At 33.7% G+C, this 20,272-nt stretch overlaps 1 long non-coding RNA gene across 2 annotated transcripts; it reads right to left on the reverse strand.

Annotated features, from left to right (window-relative positions):
- Positions 1-3,917: 3,917 nt before the first annotated feature.
- LOC110462442 lies at positions 3,918-19,054 on the reverse strand. Of its 2 annotated transcripts, none has more exons than XR_002464283.1 (3): positions 19,036-19,054; positions 15,263-15,310; positions 3,918-4,987 (listed from the first exon to the last, which is right to left on the reverse strand). It is a non-coding gene; the product is annotated as an uncharacterized LOC110462442 (long non-coding RNA). The 2 variants fall into 2 exon arrangements; XR_002464282.1 differs by lacking the exon at positions 19,036-19,054 and adding an exon at positions 15,507-15,525.
- Between the last annotated feature and the right edge of the window lie 1,218 nt (positions 19,055-20,272).

The following is a 20,272-nucleotide window of genomic DNA, read 5'->3' on the forward strand; positions in this document are numbered from 1 at the left end:
GTAGCACAGACTATCTCAAACCGTCAAACATATACCAAAGCAAATCCAGATTCCTAAAAATCGATGAGGTAAAAGCACAGGAAATGGGAAAATAACAACTGAAACATACAATGAATACTTTGAACGAGAATGTGTTTTTTTCACAATTCCTAGCTCCCTGTATGATATTTCCCGTCAGATCAAATGTAAGTCACCCAGTATCCAGGAAATAACGAACTAGCCTTTTGTTATATTAGAGACATATATCGCATAGTCGGAAAGCACGACATGACAAGGTCTTTAAAATCTCTTTAACTTGAATCATCATTTGTCGTTCTAGAGAACCCGTCTGTTAAGAATAAACATACATAAAACATAATCTGGATACAAAATCCTTTGTGACATGTTGTCCCCATGTGTAAGAAGGTTTTTTTTATATTTGGGATGAGCATCAATAGATTAAAATGTGAAATTGAATCTCTATTCATCACCCCTGGTAGAAGCACGCTCCATAAAAATATAGTCTGTTGAAAATATTTTTCAATAAAATTCAACAAACATGTTGTTAAGCAAAAATTAATCGTGCAGACAATTTCATTTTCTTTGGGAGTTTGTTCTTGCTAGCTGTGTGCCGCTTTTTACAGGGTCTCATCTATATCAGTAATAATATATTTGCAATGTATGTTTACGACTATTAACATTTCTGCAGCTCGCAGGCGTAATTTGTTGTAACCATAAGGAATGTTTCAATGCAATACTGTATGGGGAAGTTGAAGTTTTAACAGAAATTATATTTGACATCGATTGAAATTGCAAACTTTCCAGCAGTCCTTGTCGTTTTTTAAACATCGACAGGTGAATAATGCCTCTATATGTACAATCAATATCCTCATGCATAGGAAGTCCTACTTTTACTTTGCATGTTCGAACAATCCTGCAATAAACCTGTTTTTGCGAAGTCTCTCATTAAATCTAAGGTTTCCAACTCCATGAATGAAACGTGGGCAGATCATTGGTTAATATGTCGATAAGGTATCAGAAATGTCCATTATATTGAAAAAAACTAATAGTTAACAAATATTAATTGGCAAAAGGTCCAAAAGACTGAAATAGTTGTCCCGATGTACTGGATACAACTAAGAGTACTATTACACAATATCGTTCTGGTCGACGGACAAATAGGTTAGCCTTTTGTACAAATATCCAGTAAATAACCGTTTTATTAAGAAAACAAATAAATAAGAAGACAACTAATTGTTAGAACTGAAGATGTATAAAGAAGAAAACAAATCATGATAATGGTTATTTACGACAGACGTGTCTGGAGATACAATGTTGAGACTTGACGTTGCAATAGAACGTGGTGTGGCCTCTACTGGGATATGTTATCGGTCTTTTACCTGATAAAACCCTCTTAACCAGACGCAAAGGTAGTAATTGTGTTACAAAGCCAACAGCTAAATAAAGAGACATTACAATTAATACATCTGCTTTGAAATGATATCCACTGTAATTAATCAGTGTTTACTCAAAATTTATATAATTAATTTCTGAAACAGCATAACTAATTGGCACGTGTCATTGTAAGTTATTCCATGCAACTGAACTTCACACTTCGTAGTAATTAGTGGGGTTTTTTTCTTCTTAATTATACACTGTTAGATATTGTTTTAAAGCATTCCCCTGATGCCGGAATGCTTTGATACATCCTTCATAACTGAAAAAATCAATGGCTTCATCGTATTTTATGAACTGATTAGCAGTTGTTTTATATTTTCTCTTAAACATAAGGGTTTAAGTATATATATCAGGATATGGAGTTCTTTCAGTTCAGTGATTAGTTTAGTTGTTTTCCTTGTACGCTCTTTTCATGCTCTTTAAAAAAAATAATTCAAGAGCAACACACTTATCAGTTAATACTCCAAGGATGTGTCACCAAGGTGTTGCGTAAAATCCAGTACTCCTTCCTGCGAACAACTTCCTTTGATTTAGTCTCAACCATTGTTCCATACTTTGACGAATTTTCTAAAAAGGAAACGATCAGCGTTATTCTTAATGATATTTTGAGTCATCTTCGAATGAAAATGCTTCGTATTTCAAGGTATCTGGTAAGTCAATTATGTAGATGACCAATAATCTGTCGCCTATAAAAGACCCATGATACACTTTGGAGAAGTTGCCTTTGACAACGACGCTCTGTGTCCTATTTTTAAAAGTCCTCTTCCCATTTAGTAGTTGTATGGTGTAATTCAAGTCTTTCAATCTTATATTTTTTATCTTAAATAGAACTATGGTTAATGAGCAAGCAACATCTAGTCTTAAACATGCTGAATTAATTTCATCTATAATTTCATTTGAACCCGGTGCAATTAATATATATGGTCAATTCTGTATGTATATCAATCAAAAGTGTAACGCCTGATATTCTCGCTTCTTTTCACGTTCACTTTATGGTCAACGGTATCATCCATAAGATTTTGACTTTCAAATTGAAGGACAGTGCTTCTTGACATTTGTGGCCTTTTTCAAGAAATCTTGAAGTGTGTAGGTATAAGCATTAATGAGGTCAGCGATATTGACTTGATCGATATAACTATAACAGCAAATAGGTCGACGCCATAATACTCCATCAGTGCATGTAGTGGCCTTAAAATACTTTGACAACGTTATCTACTAAAACCACAACTTCAATCAGACATGTTTGTTTGTTTGTGAGTAGTTAATGTTCATGCAATAGGAAAGGTAACCATCAACTAACTGGTCTGAAGGAATTGATACTGAATGTCAACATCAACATAACGGAAGTGCTTGTCATTGGATTCATCTGTTTGAAATGGCGGAAAAAATGCATTGCCTTTCGGTTACTAGTATAGTTTATATATCTATAGCTGACTTGCCCAGTTGAAAAGATTATCCTTTAGTTTCACTTTAATCTAAATGTTTGTTTTAAACTTAAAATCTCGATATAACAAGGTCATGTTTTTGGTGTAGTTTTTTTTGTCTTGCCAGCAGAATTATTTTATTTAATCATACGTACCGTGCAATATTTTCACTGAATAACATTACGGTATTCTAGAAAGAATCAGTTGTATCCAACGTTTAGTTGATGACGTCATTATAATGATGACGTAAGCCGAACTGAATGTGCATATGGCTTTCCATATAAGTCAATATTGTCGCTTCATTTTTAGAAATTCTGCTATGTTAATGATTATTTGTCGAAAATAATGGCGAGTTATTTCCCTTTTAAATGAATACTCTTATAAAACTACTTGAATATAATGTCTAAATGTGCGTGTTTATCTTAATTTATTTCTAAATGTGCAAGAAAATACATAATTTTTTGGACAGATGTTTTAGTCCAGGACTCGGTTGAATTCAACCAGGTTTTATGATCCAACAATGTCTCTTCGGAATGACACATAGACATTTTGAAAACAATCTTTAGGGCTCGACAAACAAATAATCCTGATATACGGTCAGGCGTCATTAGATTTAGTTAGTAGTTAAGATTAAAAATTACTGCATATAAAGTACACAAAGTAGTATGTCTTTCAGTATGTTATTGTATTTTTTCTAATTATTTCATTTTTAGTATTGTATATTTCAAAAAGAAAAGATGGTATGCGCCAAAGTATGGTATCCTTCTTTAAGACCGACATTGTAAAATACGATACATACTAGCACTACGCTGGTATTGGTTTTTATTCGCTTTTTTACATTCAGGAAACGTGGCTTTAAACTTTAAAATGTCTTGCAATCACATTTTCACTATATTTTGATATTCATACGGATTGGTCATATTTCCAGAAAACTGCTCTTAAATTTTACAGGTGTAATTATCGAAAACATTCATATAAAACGGAATATTTCAAGCAACACCAGATACATATCCTTTTAATAAAGTTATAGTAAGTCCAAAACTGTAAATTTCTTGAATTTACCTTAAATTATTTCTTTATTCATTATTGCACATTAATAAGTGTTAAAGGTATACAACCGTTTCAGCACTTAAGATGTCTATCAATTCTTCCTCCAACTTTGCTACTTTTTAGAAAGATCTCTAGGCACCTGTCTCCATGACGCTTAACCCGGGACAACAAAATCGATTACACTGCAACAGTATTATCGATGAAATGATAAGATTATATGGGAGAATTAAGATAACACATGTTTGTTTAATATACAATTTCAAATTTGTGGCAATTTAAAGTGGATTCATTTTTCTCCGGAAGTATAGCCTCATAATGATCAAACTTTTTGTGTCATTTCCCGGAAAATATGTCATAACGGTTATCATTTCCTCATTGCAAAATGACAAAGACATTTGTGTTTAGCTATTTATTTTTTATACATTCTAACTACGTCTAAAACACAGATCAAATATATAAAGTTTGTTCTAAACAGGTTTTTTTAAGATTGATATAATCTTCATAACTTAAGTGTTCACCACCACAGAATGTACATAACTGTATCAGGTACATCATTAACTCATTGACTAATCTCATCTTGCTGCTCCAGTCGTATATGGCACTCAAATATTCTATCCAGAAACACATACACACCGTTATGTCTTCCATTAATATTCTAATCCAAATCACCAGTTTAAGTGAGGAACACCAGAGATAAAAAGTCTTCACGTTGAAATTGTATCGGATTTCCAGGCTAAAAGAGTGATTGTTTTTATTGTCGTTCTTGACTGGCTTCAAACCGGAGAAGGGGTATGTATTTGACACCATACCTCACACTCCGTGAACTCGGCACGGCATTCCATTTCACAGGGTAGTAAAAGCAGCCTCTCTTGCACTTCTTTCCGACATTTAGTCATACAGGAAGTAAGTTCAACCCTGCAGTCAACACAACACGCCACGATGCGTACATTACGATTCAGTACGTTGTCATCATTCACGTCGTCACATTGCGGTTTATTGCTCGCTAGAACGCCTGCATTACACCACACACAGATGAGAAGCACGGCCAGAACGTAGTTCTTATTCGTTCTTGAAACCTGAAACAAAAATATAATATTTACTATAGACATATACTATAATAGACACTCTTTATTGAGGATAAACACATGTTTAGCCATGTACCAATCTTCCGCATGATCCTCAAATAAATATATGTCCTACATATACCAGAAAAACACAACATACCACCACAGCTAGAACAAGCTTCTTGTTCAATTTCAATTTCAATAAATTTTATTGTCAAAGGACAAATGGATTGGGTAGCAGGCACAGCCTATTTAAGCCCTTTCCAAACATAGTAACAGACAGTGGTACAAGCATAGACATAGAACACATACAAACACATATAAACAAGTTGGTATTATCAAATTAATAATCAAATTAGGGGAAACAACTACTAATACTCATTTTTATTATAATTGAATCTAATGGTTTGAATTCTAACCTTTTATTTTGATATTGAAAAGACATAAAAAATATATACCGGTATATACATATTATGAAGAGAAAAGAAAAATANTAAAATAATATAAAAAGCTTCTTGTTCATCACTGTAACAAGAAATAAACGTTCGTTTTGTACTATATTAGACAATAAATTAATATCTGATGTGAAAGACTCTATATCAATATGAATACAGGTATTCTGGAGATGGCTCAGAGGTTCATTAAAGATACTAGACGCTTTTACTAGATTACACGTTTATATATATATCAATTAATTTGCACATGACTTTGCTGTTTGGAATGATACCAGCACAGTGTGATCTAGTTTCTGTATCAAAAATCGTCAAAAAAGAAAATAACATGCAATTAGCTATTTATATATAATACATACACATGTTTTGGCTTTGATACAATATGATGTGTGTAACGGTTTATTACTGTAAGGAGAGGGCGCTCATAGGCTTTGTTTGTTGCCCAACTCCTTTGTATCTAAGATCTGAACAATAAATATTCCAAAATGAAAGGAAACAATATAGCGAAGAGTAACACAGGATGCATAACAAAATAAAGACAAACAATGCAATGCCATAGATTCAGAATTCAGAATTATATAGATTTGTATGTATTAAAGGATTCCCTTGTATTGTCGTTTCGGGAAGACGTATTGAAATATTGTTTTGAAAAATGATATTCAATTGAACATCTGACTAGTTTATGTGAGGGAAGCATTGAAATTGCAAACGAACCAACAAACCTCGCACCCAATGAACTAATTATAATTCTAAATATCTTCTCTCAATGAGGCCTGATGATAATCCGTTGACAATGACTTGCCGTATTCATATCACCATGAAAATAATCCAGCTTATTTATATTGAATAAGTCAACAATCACTGGAAGATTCTGAGCACAAATCTTGTGTCACGTTAATTATTCAAATTGATTTTAGAATTATTTCTGCTATTGATGCTAGACACTATCGAGCAATAGGAATAAATGCTAAATTAAAAATCGTGTGGATCTTTATTATGTACAACATCAACTTTGATTAATCTAATCATCCAAATGATAATTTGTGCTGACATCGATCAGATTAAGTGATGGAATATATGGTTATTAATATAGATCAGACTGCTGAGTGTTAAGGACAGAAAATAGAAAGCTATGCACGTGCAATTCCCGTAAACATACCATTAAAACAGAGACAAGTATAATAAATAGCTAAGGAGAGTTAACCTCAATTTCATGTCGTATTCACATTAAGTGTGTCAGCCAAACATGCAATAAATGTATGTAGATAGATATTTAATGTACCGGCAGTGTCTAATGAATTGAATCTAGACACAGATTCATGTTGAATTTGATGATTATTTTCTGTTGGATAATGTTAAAACTCCTGTATAACTAGCGAGCTTCGACAAAGATTAACTTATGAGAACTAACGACAAGTTATAACTACATGTATGACCGTTATATTTCATTTAATGGCGGAATTGTCGGGACTTTGAGTGAAATGATATGCGTGTATTTTTTTGTTCACTCTGACACACATTTATGTGTATGACAAGAGTCCATATACATTATACAGCTTCCTAGCATGACAGGTGAGGCGGACAAGTATAAATATTCAACAGGCTTAAATGTGTATTATGATGCATGCTTAACTGCTGTGGGTCTTGATTGGGTGTGCCCGGGAGTACTAAAACTTGGTGGTGCTGGAGGAGTACAGCAGTAGCACAATTGAAATTTTATACGGTAACAATTGATCAAATACCCCGGTTTTTTTTGGTTCTGCGACACCTTAAGAGCTACGCATAAATCAGACGTTTTTGTTTCCAATTTTTTAGAAGCTAGCCATACTCTTGCCTCAGTGTAAGATATTCAGCTTTTGGACATTAGTTGACTTGGGTCACAGGTATCTTCCAAAACGAGGACTGGATTGCTGTTTAGGTATTAACGATACACCAGAGGTTACGTTGTCTGTACCTCTGTGATATTTAATGACAAAACTGGTGGCACGCTGCTGATATTTGATAAGTATCGGTTAAACAAAAAAAAAAACAGTCGCTTTCTAAGCCAAATTTCATTTAGAAAAAAAAACATATTCGTGTTGTGCTGATTTCTCGCCTAACGACATGATAAAGGACACTAACCTAGATCATAATATTTTCGGCCACAAACCTGTGTTTATCGACAATTCTGAATATATATTAATTACATCAGTCCTTTTAATTATTCATTAACTGTATATTCGCTCTATTAAATATACCTCAGTTTTAAAGTTGTAAAACGTGTAACTTATGAATGTTGTCAAGTCTTTCAATAACAAAAACTTGATTTCTTGCTGCATTTAAGTGTACTTGTGAATAAGAAGATTTAGGACGTGAATAAGTATCAAGCATGTTTGTACTTTCATTTGTTTTTCAAGACCTCATATAGACCTAGTATGCACTGCCCTTATGTAAATTGACAGGGAAACGCTTCTATATATTAAAAATGTATGACGTTTCGGTCAAGTGGCACCATTGGTTAGCCCGATTTTAGAATAATGTAACCGGATTGAGTGTCGTGTGACTTTGTCAAGTTCATGATTCTGGTAAATTGACTGTGAAAGGTTTATTATAATTAAAACGTGTGATGTTTCCGTTCAAGTGGCTCCTTTGGTTAGCCCGATTTCAGAGTAATGTGACCGGATTAAGTGTCGTGTGACCTTGTCAAATTTCTGATTCTGTGTAATGGCATTTTAAAAGAGGTCCTTAAATTGGCCTTTTATCTATAGACCCATTATGTGTATTACCTAAGCTATAGCGACGAAACAAATCCCCTTTTAAAGAAATAATGTTCAGATCGTTTGTAACGAGGAACTGAAACTCTAATAAATAAACATATAAGTGGTTGTTCGTGGCTATACGTGGTTATGTATATATTATTTATTATTTTACAAAATTCTTGTTTATTTTTGCATCACTGTCCATTTATTGTAGGCTGTACGTTTCTCCTAATCATAGGCTTTAAGACTCGTGTCGCCTTTGCTTAAATATTAATCAGTGTGAAAGCAATCAGTCTTATTCAACCGTTACATTTAAATAAAACCACACAAAACCGCGAACTGTAGAGCAGATTAAACTGAATATATTCTGTTTAATGCTGTACGAGTGTGCTAATAGGCTTTTCGAAAACGAAAAGGGCCGACGTGATTTTCTGTGGAAATTACAATAGAGAGAAATTAGCGGCCAGGCGTCATTAGATTTAGTTCGTAGTCAGGATTAAAAATAACTGGATATATGATTAAGTAATATATAAGGTTCAGAATTAAACATAATCTGCATAATGTAGTGTGTCTTACAGTATCTTATTGTAATATTTTTTATAATAAAGTCAATTACATATTTCATTTTTAATATTGTAGATTAGAAAGAAACCTTCTTAGTAAAACATACCAAGATTGATTGGTGTTTGCAATACAGTTCATGATATACCTTTGTTAACATTGACTGAAACAGTAAATAGCGAGTACATTTGCGCAAGATGATCTGAATAATTGAATAAAAGTCAAAAGCCAATTTGTTCAAAAGGTGATAAGCTTAATCAGGGATTAACGCATTTTTTGTGTGTATTTTTTTACACAACCATTGAATTAGTTACAACTTTCCAGATATCTTATATTTAGTAGAGTAAGTTTACATACAAAATTGTTTAATTTTCCCCTTGTATATTGACGAAATGATTAAAGGTTGAAACAGAGATTAAGATAACCACCTTTTGAACAACTGGGCTCATGTGTTTAAAAGTAATGGTTTTATCTTGCTTTTGTATCATTAAACAGTTAATTAAAATGTCTTAGAACACAAAACGATCAAGGATTAATACTGAAAAGATATGTTATTGTCACAGATATACTATAAACTCACAAATAGACAGTGTTTTTTAAGAATTCCACAGGATAGAACACACTGCAGAGGAGGTGATTTTGCATAGGTTAAAAAACAAACCGTTGTGATTTTTTTTTAAATCCATGCTTGCTGAAAAGCAAACAAAGCATTCATGAGGTTTCTCCTTTCATAATGTTAAATTGGATATTATTTTTCCGTGAATGAAATTAAAAACAAATCTTGTATTTCCATTTTTAGACAAACAAATGGGGAATAACTTTTTTAACCGTTTAAAAAATCACATTCATTAAAAAAAATACTTTATCTAGTTAAACTATGTTAATTGTCTACGTTGTTCTGATATAATTTATATACAAGATTATGAAACACAAACATTGAGAGTTTTCTTCTGTCAAAAATGAATAGTAGGCACATTTCCAGTTAGAAACACCCTTGTAAATCCAGGATCGACTCGATAACATACATATAAATAGACACATGCGAATATAAGCATTCAAGTGGACTATCATACGTAGCTTACACATAGAACTAGTTGTTTGTGGCTTTTTCACTAATATTATCTAAATACTATCTTGTAGTTAGTAATTAGTAATTAGTAGTACAGACCCGTTCACGTTCGCTGTTCCACTTTCAGCGTACCGTTTGCGTAGCATTTCCGTACCGTTTGCGTAGCACTTGCGTACCATTTCCGTACCATTTGCATAGCACTTCCGTACCGTTTGCGTAGCACTTCCGTACCGTTTGCGTCCAAGGTGGAACAGCGAACGTGTACGGGTCTGTAGCACTATACATGAATGTATATGTCTTTGTGTGCTTTATCACATACTTTATACGAATGTGTTATACCTAAATGACGTCTGAAATGTTCATTGCTATTCTTTAACTACCATTACAGTGGGCAAAAAGAACCAAATGAAAATAGAACATCTGAATATGGTAAGGAACTAAAACAAAAGAGCGTACCGTAGTATCAACAACAAAATAATTCGAACTGATAGTCAATAAAACTAGGGCAAAATGTGATAAAGGCAAGATTTACACGAAGACCTATGAAAAGTACTAGGAGAATAAGAATAGGTGGTCCGGAAATTTGAAGTTGTATAAGACTGTTGCATCATACAAAGCAGAGAAACTGTCAAATATGTAGGTGTTGTAACATTTGTACGGTATTTTCCCACACAGAATCAGTCACTCTGAGTAATCGCTAAGAATAGCAGGGTGGCTGCAAGCAACCGTGCACCAGTCAACCATTTTACACTGCCACTCATTGTTTGGGTGTTAATACATGTACTTTATACAGTGTTTTGGTTTTGTCAACGTCTCACTTACAGTTAAGGTCACATAAGGAAAGGTGCATGAGTCGCACTGCCAGAAATATACTGCAGTTAGAAGAATAAAGGCAAAGCTACATGTCTCAAGAGTTACAATAGAGAAAGCGGATCAGCGGAGCAATGTAGGTTTCTTCAATTGATCTCTTACTAGGCGTACTTTAATTATGATACCTTAAGACCTATATCTTAAGGTATGTCCGTCAAGACAAGAGGACCTTCGAAAAAGCTTTTTTCACAGCATTGTAAACTTGATATCAGGAAAATGTTGTTTTTTTGTCTGCGCGTAGTCAAAATAAAGAGCAATCTTCCAGAACAAGTAATCTCGGCACCAACAGTAAAATTCCGAAATTCTATAAAAATTGGAACTGTTTTCACAGTTTATTTATTTGAGTCCGATGTAGAGGATCTTAAATAATTCTGTACCGTTAATAAATTTAACGTAATTAAACTTTAGACAAACGCGTATAAATACCGTTTAATTAATGCACCAAATAGTACGTTTTATACCTAAATGCTACCATCAGGTTGTTATCATCAACGTTAACACGTACTTTGTCTCCACCACACGTCCTTAAACTACCTTAGCTGTTGTTATGACGATTATCAAATACAACCAAACCAGACTAATCAAAGTTAACAGAATCAATTATAATAAAGAACCGTATATCATATTGAGTATTTTTACTGGAAAATATTGTTTGTTTTGCCGATTAAGTAAATTTGGTCCTGAATACTAGGCCTATTCCTGCATAAAAAGTCGTTTCAGATTCAATCAGGAAGGAACAGCCATTGATTGGTTTCAAGAGATAGACAACTTTATTTGGATATGATAATGTATTTACCTGAATTTTTGCGAAACATTTTAGTTAATAAATATAATTTGGTCGTTTACGTCATTCTTGCATGCGATGCTTACACCTCTTCTAGAGGTTTACATGAATGATGTAAAAGAGTGTTCTCAAGATAACGTAACGCATTGGACGTCCAATTGGTAATAGCGAGTTGTTCCTTACAAAAATGGCAAATCAAGCCCCCTTTAAAGGATCATGGCTTTAGATTGCGCTGGCGGTTTTTGTTTTACAAACACTACCAATTCAGACCTTGCACTATTTCATTTTCTGTATCTCTAAGTGTCCACCTGTTAATAGATAGAAAATAAGTAGGCCTTAGGGCTCCCTGTTGGGTTATTATGTGGTTTATTAATTTTAAAAGCATGACCGAGTAAGCAGTAAATTGGCTATCTGTTGGCAATCTTAGTATATATATGAATATCTATTTTATATCTAATGTTCTCATTTGTTATCATGTGTAAATTATAATATTATATATATATATATAATATACATCCGGCATATAAAAGATGTCTTATTAATAGTCATATATTCAATTTAAAATTTATTTTTGTCATCAGACATGACTCAACTTCGCAAATATAATGTTGACCTAATGAAACTTTTTGATTGATGGTTGTGGTCAAAATAGTTAGTGTATGATACTGAGTCTATAAAAAGCATGTTAATGTAATCTTAACAAGCCTTCAAGTGAACTTGATGCTGATCGTGTGTTTGTTAATTAAATTTGAATTTAAATTTGTATGTTTTATTGTCAAGCACATAACCTGCTTACTCCGGCACTGGATAACAATTATCTAGCAGTTGGTATTAAAACGTGTAATATATAATTAAAGTTAATGCAAAATGTGTTTATAGTGTATACCAGATATGCAAATCGAATATGTGAAGAAGAAAAAACAGTCCCATTCATTTTAGGCTGAAGATGCACTACTAGTGGGGTATGGTGTTTCCTGCTTATTGGACACCGAACACACCAAAATTGATTTACTTGTTAAACGTTCAGCATTTCCGGTTCGGTTCGGTTTGGTTTTATTTAAACGTCCTATTAACAACTTCAGTGATTTAAGGTAGTCAACAACCAGGGTTATAAGAGGACAGGTGCCAAGGGAGACACCGCCTGAAACAGAAAGTAGACAGAAAAGAAAGAAGACAGGGAAGGTAGAAAACGTAAAGTGTTGCAGAGGAGAAACATATCAATTTTGATCTCTTGTTTTGTCCAGTAATGACGACAAATGGTTGAACCGTTGTCTGCGTATGCGACCGGTTAAAATATTACTTCGGCATGGTATTTCAGTGAGATAGCATTATAAAGTCGGCATCGTATCCGCGCTATTTCAAGGAGGCAAATAAACCAACATACCAGCTCCGGCACACATACACAACAGCATGCGTACATAACATTCACAAAAAACACGTCCTGAACGATCCCATCTACCAATAGGGTGTTTAACAGAATAAAACTAAATCCCATTGCAACACTTTTGACCTCCATCCATCCTTTTTCCTCCTTCATTATCTTCCGCTCGGCGACTGTGTGTGTCTCTCTCTCTCTGGACTCCCGCCGTGATCTTAGCTGAAAATCCATGAACAAATACACCACAGTGTACAGCTAATACGATTAGTGTGTTACAGTGTTTCCACGCTGTCTGTGGTTTTGTACAGTTGAAGGAAAAATTAATTATAAAACATTAAGGTAAAGGAAAATCAGAACCATACAAAGTAACAAAATAAACGAGAAACTTAAAACCTATATCATAAACAACATTTAATCGGATTATTAAATTATTCTGCAGGAAAATATTATTTAAAGGTGTATCGAGGCACTAACTATTATGTGACTTTCGAGGATCATTTTATCAAGGTTTAGAAACCATTCTTAGAGCTTTCAGTTGAACAGGCCTATGTGTGCACACATTTAAGATTTGTTTTATTTTGGTATACATTGGAGTCATTCCCATCATTTTGTCAATAAACATACATGTAAACAAAAATTGACCTGTCAAACAAAAACGAAGAATAACTATTCTTAAATGTCACTATTATGACAAGACAGCGAAAACAAAATCACATCTGGTAGCTATTTATCGAAATGGCGAGAAGTGTCAATATTATTAAGTAACAATTAAAACATTGTACAAAAACAAACAATGTTGCTATTTTATATCACGTGACTTATGATACATTGATAGTTTATCACGTAGACATACAAGCCTTATTAAAATAGGAAATGCAAATAGTTGTTCGTGACGAAGGAAGACAGTTTTTGTCTTAATTAATTCTAAATTGATTATCTGAGTCGTAATACAAAAATAAAATATTGTTTTATTGCCTTCTTAGAAGGTTCTTAATCTGTAAGTTTCCAATTTTCAGATCAACATACTCTATGACGTTTTGATGAACTATAGAACAATAAATTTCCTTAGTGACGTTGACACATGATTACATTTATAACAATTTCGACATGGGTTCCTACATTTCCTGACAAGTAAAACTCATTATGTACTTCATTGTCCCTCATACGTCGAGCTCGCTAGCTTATCTACATGACTTCGTATCGTAATGGCCATTTATGCAATGCTTTATACTTCAACTTATGCCCGGACAGTCATAATTTCATGAAAACTTACATAAATACATGCATTAGAATAATGACAACTTAGCATTCGTCTCACTTAAAACCACTCTATATGCAAAATGCAACTTCCAATTTAGAGAAAATGATAAAACTCATATCCAATAAAAAAAGGGATGTTAATGCATGAATAATGTTTTTGAACCATTATTTTCATGCATTTGAAGGGATCAATCGGTAAGTAACGATAGCTGGGGAAACAAGTATATGGTTCTTCTCAACCAATGTTAAAATGGATTATATGTTACACATCTTACTCTAAATGGAATGATTAGAATATTTCTTCATCAACTCAACCTTTGACGTGTTAGCAGTGTTAATGGAACATTATTGTGGTTATGTTGGATTTGAGAATCACAGAAGACGTCCTATACTCTTGGTGATAAAATGTAATTATCAATCTTCTATTACGTCGTTACATAAGACATTTTTCCGCTGATGAATCTCTAAAGAGGAGAAAGCGATAGTAAAGTCGAAGAAACTCTTGTCTTTTGTTTCTTTTATATTTAACCATCATAAGAACTTTGAAATGTTTTTTCTGATAATATTTATATTTTTATATTCAATAACTTCGATAAACTGGTGCCCTGACATTAATCTTTTTCTGAATGAACTGATACAAAATAATATTGATCGATTTGTTTTATTGATGCACAGTCATCTATTAAAGTAGACAGGGAATAAACTAAAACAAACTCGGTGACAAAATGAAAGAAAAATAATCCAGTGTCTTTGGACAATATGTAGTCACAGTGTGATGGTAAGCCTGTACAAACATGCTTGTATGTAATTGACATGATAAACAATCTCGAAATGTTTGTTAATAATGAGTAGTACTAACACACGTCCGCTTTATAGAAATTATGCATAGTAGAAAAAATATAAATGCTAAAATGTATTTTTATTCAACAAATGGTTGACAAATTGTATAAAAGGTGGTTCATATAATCAAAAAGACTCAAATAATATTTTTAACAAATTGTTAGTGTAAAGTTGTAAACAAATTACATAATTTGATGATTCAATGACCGTATGATAAACACGCCTTAGTAACGTCATGGAAACACATTATAGGTTACAAACCCTGAAATAAAACTCATTATTTGCTTTGAACTTCATACAATTAGATTATAAGTGGATAGGGTCTAGTTACTTACCATGTTCATCTGTGAGTGGTAGGTCTGTTAATGCCCGTCTGCTGCTTTCTGTGTGTGCATATATATATATTCATTCACACAGACACACATGAAATATGTATGGTATATTAACTAACAATGATTCATTACGTACATGTAATGTAACAAGACAGGCGTCAAACATTTCAGATATACACTTATAGAAAAAAAATCAGAAGTTTCTCTTTACAGTGTCTTCACGCTGTGACAGTGACTGAAGCTTTACCTGAACTAGACGATTTGGCGGTGACTGAAGCGTTACCTGAACTGGACGATGAAGAGGATTATTCGTGACCTAAATTTGCATTTGTATATGGTTATCACATTGGGATAGAACGACTTCGTAATTAATCTAAAAACATAAAGAAGATAAAGATTAATAGCATTCTAAAGTAAATTGAATTAAAAGAAATCATTAATGAAGTGAATGTGCCGTTTACTCAACAATAATTACGAAATTTATTTGGGTTTTTCTGCCGTTAGGTTTGTTCGTGTGCTAGTTTACTGGTATGTTATTTATTAGAAAGGAGACATTGTACATACATATATCATCGCGTGAGCCGTCTATTGGGGTCACATATTATCATACACTGCCATGATAATTGTTAAGTTAATATACTAAATAGTACTGTTTTATTGGAAATAAATTTAAAGACAGTAAATAATATCATTTGACGTGGTAAAATAATTTCAAGGATAAGTTGTTTTCGAATCCAATACATCACATACATTTATCGACTAGGGTTATCGCTTATAACAGGATACATACATTTATTACTGATGACATCACAATTGTTAATTATCGAATTATATATTCGATGCATGAGCTACAAACAAGTTATTCTTTGGTACTTGGAATTATCTAGACTGTTTTTAATTTATAGACGACCATCGGAGTACTGTCCAGATAAAGGAAAACCAAGAGAATATTAATAAGTGGCAACAAAACCCCAGCTTGAACTCTAGTTTTATAACCTAAAGCAAAATATGAACAAAAGAATATTTACACCAAGACCATTGAAAAAGTATATGGCTAGATGTTGCGGAAGGAAGATTTATCATAAATTGTACATTTGATTGAACGCATACCCAACCCACAAACTTTACCAAATTAATCTCTTCCTCGTGTGTTTCATGCCCGATCTCGGGTTTTGCTTCTACGACAATCTCATGCTTTTTGATACACCCTTGAACAACAAGAACACCAAGAAAACCTATCGCCGTTGAAAAAGTGTGTCACAAAATCTAAGGCATAGTGAGTAATATGTATTCAACGTGATTGACAATATGATTTGTTTCATGAAATATGTATCGATTATGGACGTCCATGAGGTGAACATGTTATTTCATGGACCTGAAAATGAGATAGTAACCGAAACGAAACTGAGGTCTTGTCCATAAAACGACATCCTCACCGAAAGAAAAGTCCTTAATCGTTATAACAGATACTGAACTATCCTGGTTATATCATTGGGTATATTTATATCTATTTATGTAAAATCTCATGGATGAAGAAATGTGTTAAATATTTAATATTGTAAATCAGAGTGAGGCATTTGCCACTTATGATTTTGTTTTTCTATATAAACAGTTTACAAATGCCAAACATGCATTTTATCGTTTATTTTGATAACAATAGAATGTTCATGCACAATGGACCAATTCGCTAATGTATGCAGTTCTGGAACGTTTTGTTTCGACAATACTTGTGCCAATAAAACCGTATATGGTATGACGGACAGCTGTCATACCATATTAGAAAGTCTCCATTTATCACAACTACAATGAGTCGTAGATAAATACAGCAGTATCTCCATGATACAACTGCAGGCAATTACCTTAACATAATCAAATGTGTCGTGTTACAAAGTCATTGGAGTAGATAGCAAGTCCGTCCATTACAATATAACCAGTCATAGGACGCATAATAGGGACATCAGTCTGAATGACATATCCATATCAAACAAATTGAGTCGGTTAAATAATCAAATTCATTAGATCACTATTCCAAATTAAAAATATAAATGACAGTAACATAATCAAATGTACTTGATCGCTATTGCAGTTTAAATCACAATTTCAACAACAAATGTTACTGCATTGCTATTATTTTGTTCTTATTTCTTCATTGATTCACTGTTTTTTGGTTTTTTGTTTGTTAGTTATATCTGTAAACATGATGACCTCATAATGACATTTTACGAAACTGGTTTAGTCTGAACGCGGCATTGCTTTGATAAAACCCTCATGTTCATAGCATACCTAACGATGTTGATTTTCAGTCACCCCTGGGGGAACTCCAATGGGGACTATTAATTTCGGTTTCAGTCCCAGATTTTGACCTCTGTTGTTTTGGGCTGGTAAGTGTATGCTTCTGTCGGAATATGCCAGGCGCTAATTACAAGCTCTTGGATAACTCATGTATCAATTTTCCTTTTAAACAGGAATAGTATAAAACCTAAAGGCGTTCCAAATTTCCCACGGGAATTACATATAACCTTAAGATGTTCCGAGTATGAATCAGGCACCTTTGAGGTTCCCGAAGGGTTAAACTGTCGTATTATAAATTGTTATTGACTGATTTAGAAATATTATGTCTGACCAACGCCTACCCTTGATATTTGCATATAGTCGCGACCATTTCTCGTAATATTTTCGAGGATTTTCAGAAATGTTTTAAAATATGCTCGCACCTATAAAACTGCTAAATTTCGTTGAATAATCCTTTTTTCATTGCCAATCTAACAATTACAAAAAGTTGCAAGTTTAAGACATATTATACGATAGAATCGGACAAATAAACTCGAGTAAAGTAGGCCCAACTTTTCAGGACGTTACGTTGTGTATTGATAAATACCACGTATCGGGAAACATAACGAAGAATTTGCATCGCATTTATCACTCTGTGCTTAAAATGTCGTTCTTGGGTAAAATCATGCTGAACTCTTCAATCTTGACAGTAGGATTGTGTCAAAACTACATCGGTAAAGTGGTGAAGTTAGCAAGTTGGTGAACCGCAAAGAGTCAAGGTCGTGTGCTACTATTAACCGGCAGGAATTTAAAAGGTGACATCCATGCGAATTGAACCGATAATGATAAGAGTTTGAGTTTGAAACTAGATATTAACGGGTTCAAAACAGACAAACACATTCCGATCTTTTCTTTTCGAAGGAGAATTGCTGAAACCACAATTGTTTGGTGTTTTTCAAATCTCGCGAATTCGGCTGTTGGCGGTCCTCGTCGGACCTGTTTGAGTGACTGCCTTTAGCGTACACATTCTGCCGATATCGATGACCGATTCAGTCGGATTTGCAGACGACCAGAAAACTACTTGGAAAAGTGTATTTCATAACCAAAAAAAAAAAACCGATTTATCCGTAAATAAGATTGAATCTTTTCTGAAACTTCTTGTCGTGGAAAAAAGGCTTCGTTAAATTCCAATTACCTGTTCTGCCCATACCAGTTGACCGTGTCAGCGCTCAGATCTCCCCATATTCGAGGTGTCAGTCAACGCTAACGTTATATTTGCGTCATGCTTTCTTATCAGTTCCATGTGTTGGCACGGCTACCTGAACAGCATGTATGTATTTACACCTGGTATTAGTTTACCATTTTGATTGACAGGTGTAAATATATCCGTTGTAGCTTGGTCAATGATATATCGGGAAATGATCATACAGAATAAAGGGATGACTTTCATGTCATTCTGACATATTTCTACTTTTAAATATAACGTATATTACAGTAATACTTACAGTGTTACGATAATTAAAACTACAGCCATCTCGTAAATGCCTCGTAAAAACGTCTATGTGGATCGCGGTTTTTTCCTTTCAATATTCTTTCTCGGTCTGAATCGATATCTCAACTGTTTACCTCGCTTATACATAATAAGGAAATGGATAACTGATAAAAGTATTATCGCGACAAACTTGTGACGGAATAAAAACTAATCTCACCTGTCATGTTCACATAAACGCCACACCTGTATTTTGGGCACAAATATGAATAGTTTTTCGCTTCAATGGAAGGATGTGAATGGGTCTAGTCCGCCATTGTTTCAAATCAATCTAATGACGTCAAAATAAGTTTTTTTTTATATTATGTTATACGTAAATCACTTACGTATGTCTTAAAATGATTTAATAGTTTGATTGGGTTCAGATAGATGACGATTGCGTGCATAAATACTGACAGTAATGAATAAAGGAACGTCAATTAATTTACACGTATTAAAGGATATTAAGTGCAATGGTTGAATCGCTCGAAGCATTGTGCACTTATTGTCAAATGACACTGACTTTGTACATTTCAAATATTAATCAATATTGAAAACAATTAAATGACTTGCTTCTGTACTTGTCTAGATTTGTCGTGAAAACATAAAGAATTTCGCAGATACGAAGAATATAATCTTGATGCAGCGTTATTCATTTTTTGGCATACAAGCTTTAGCTGTTTCTCTTACAACATTTTAAATGTGCAATCACCTTATCTACATCCTGCAGGTTCGGGGGATAGAAAAGGCCTGCTGCTTTGCGTAAGAGACGGCTAATGGGGGACCCCCTGCAGAATCATGTCTTCTGCAGAGGGAACATTGAAAAACAAAAAAAAATTGAACGGTTGCCCCATCTCAACACTTGATATCAATCTCCCTGTTTTGCACTCCCTCACTCTTTCGTTTTGCCGGTGTTTCGCTAGTCATCCGTCTTCATATTACCTTACCTGTCGCGAGTCCGTTAATTCTGAACGAGCAAACAAAGTAGCTTTTGTCGTGAAAATGCAATCGGTTTCGCAGACACAAAGAATATAATCTTCCCATTCTCGAGGAATTAACAATACAATTAGTAAATTGAAATTAAAAGTGTTGATAAACACAATACCAAACATACGTCTTCAGGGATTATATAATACTTTCTCACGATGTATTTTGACAAATGATAACACTAAGCAAATTAAAATATCTGCGGTCATTTAAGGATTAACTTTCTG

This window comes from Mizuhopecten yessoensis, unplaced genomic scaffold (genome assembly GCF_002113885.1).
Source record: "Mizuhopecten yessoensis strain PY_sf001 unplaced genomic scaffold, ASM211388v2 scaffold10797, whole genome shotgun sequence".
In the NCBI taxonomy this organism is placed as follows: Eukaryota; Metazoa; Mollusca; class Bivalvia; order Pectinida; family Pectinidae; genus Mizuhopecten; species Mizuhopecten yessoensis.